We start from the raw sequence: 2,500 nt of genomic DNA on the forward strand, positions 1-2,500 counted from the left end.
GGGTTGAGTTTAGGGTTAGTTCATCATCATCATTTAGGTTTAGGGTTAGGGTTAGTGTTGGAGTTAGGGTTAGGGTTAGGGTTAGGGTTAGGCTTAGTTCATCATCATCATTTAGGGTTAGGGTTAGGGTTAGGCTTAGGATTAGGGATAGGTGTAGGGTTAAGGTTAGGATTAGGGTTAGGGTTAGGTTTAGCGTGAAAGTTAGCATTAGTTCATCATCATCATTTAGGCTTAGGCTTAGGGTTAGGGTTAGTGTTTGTGGTAGGGTTAGGGTTAGGGTTAGGGTTAGGGTTAGGGTTAGGCTTAGTTCATCATCATCATTTAGGGTTAGGGTTAGGGTTAGGCTTAGGATTCGGGTTAGTGGTAGGGTTAAGGTTAAGATTAGGGTTAGGGTGAGGGTTAGCGTCAAAGTTAGCATTAGTTCATCATCATCATTTAGGGTTAGGATTAGGGTTAAGATTACGGTTAGGGTTACGGTTAGGGTTAGGGTTAGGGTTAGGGTTAGGTCATGTTCATCATTAGGGTTAGGGTTGGTTTAGTGTTAGGGTTAGGGTTAGAGTTTGGGTTAGTTCATCATCATCATTTAGGGATGGGTTAGGGTTAGAGTTAGTTCATCATCATTTAGGGTTAGGGTTAGTGTTAGGGTTAGCGTTAGGGTTAGGTTAAGGTTAGGGTTAGGGTTAGGGTTAGGGTTAGGGTTAGGGTTAGGGTTAGGGTTAGGCTTAGTTCATCATCATCATTTAGGGATGGGTTAGGGTTAGAGTTAGTTCATCATCATTTAGGGTTAGGGATGGTGTTAGGGTTAGCGTTCGGGTTAGGTTAAGGTTAGGGTTAGCGTTAGGGTTAAGGTTAGGGTTGAGTTTAGGGTTAGTTCATCATCATCATTTAGGTTTAGGGTTAGGGTTCGTGTTGGAGTTAGGGTTAGGGTTAGGGTTAGGGTTAGGGTTAGGGTTAGGGTTAGGATTAGGGTTAGGTTTAGGGTTAGGGTTAGGGTTAGGGTTAGAGTTTGGGTTAGTTCATCTTCATCATTTAAGGTTAGGGTTAGGATTAGGGTTTGTTCATCTTCATCATTTAGGGTTAGGGTTAGGGTTAAGGTTAGGGTTGGGTTAGGGTTAGTTCATCGTCATCATTTAGGGTTGGTTTGGGTTAGGGTTAGGGTTAGGGTTAGAGTTTGCGCTAGCTCATCATCATCATTTAGGGTTAGGGTTAGGGTTAGGGTTAGTTCATCGTCATCATTTAGAGTTAGCGTTAGGGTTAGGGTTAGGGTTAGGGTTAGGGTTAGCGTTTGGGTTAGGGTTAGGGTTAGGGTTAGTGTAAGGGTTAGGGTTAGAGTAGAGTGTAAGGGTTAGGGTTAGGGTTAGGGTTAGTTGATCATCATCGTTTAGGGTTTGGGTAAGGGTTAGGATTAGTGTTAGTTCATCATCATCATTTAGGGTTGGGGTTAGGTTTAAGGTTAGTGTTTGGGTTAGGGTTTGGGTTAGGATTAGTTCATCATCATCATTTAGGTTTAGTGTTACGGTTAGGTTTAAGTTTGGGGTTAGAGTTAGGGTTAGGGTTAGGGTTAGGGTTTTCTGGTTCGGGTTAGGGTTAGGTTTAGTTCATCTTCATCATTTAGGGTTAGGGTTAGGGTTTGGGTTAGGGTGAGGGTTAGGGTTACGGCTAGGTTTATGGTTAGGGTTAGTTCATCATCGTCATTTTGGGTTAGGGTTAGGATTAGGGTTCGGCTTAGTTCATCATCATCATTTAGGTTTAGGTTTAGGATTAGGGTTAGGGTTAGGGTTAGGGTTACGGCTGGGTGAGAATTAGGGTTAGGGTTAGGGTAAGGGTTAGGGTTAGGATTAGGGTTAGGGTTAGGGTTTTATGGTTCGGGTTAAAGTTAGGGTTAGTTCATCATCATCATTTAGGGTTAGGGTTAGGGTTAGGGTTAGGTTTACGGCTAGGGTTAGGGTTAGGGTTATTTCATCATCGTCAATTAGGGTTAGGGTTCGGGTTAGGATTAGGGTTAGGCTTAGTTCATCATCATCATTTAGGGTTAGGATTAGGGTTAGGGTTGAGTTTAGGGTTAGTTCATCATCATCATTTAGGTTTAGGGTTAGGGTTAGTGTTGGAGTTAGGGTTAGCGTTAGGGTTAGGGTTAGGCTTAGTTCATCATCATCATTTACGGTTAGGGTTAGGTTTAGGCTTAGGATTAGGGTTATGGTTAGGATTAGGGTTAGGGTTAGGGTTAGCGTGAAAGTTAGCATTAGTTCATCATCATCATTTAGGGATGGGTTAGGGTTAGAGTTAGAGTTAGAGGTAGTTCATCCTCATTTAGGGTTAGGGTTAGTGTTAGGGTTAGGGTTAGGGTTAGGTTAGGGTTAGGGTTTGGGTTAGGGTTAGGGTTAGGGTTAGTGTTAGGGTTAGGGTTAATTCATCATCATCATTTAGGTTTAGGTTTAGGATTAGGGTTAGGCTTCGTTCATCATCATCATTTAGGTTTAGGTTTAGGGTTAGGGTTAGG

Source organism: Pristiophorus japonicus, chromosome 2 (assembly GCF_044704955.1).
Source record: "Pristiophorus japonicus isolate sPriJap1 chromosome 2, sPriJap1.hap1, whole genome shotgun sequence".
Lineage (NCBI taxonomy): Eukaryota > Metazoa > Chordata > Chondrichthyes > Pristiophoridae > Pristiophorus > Pristiophorus japonicus.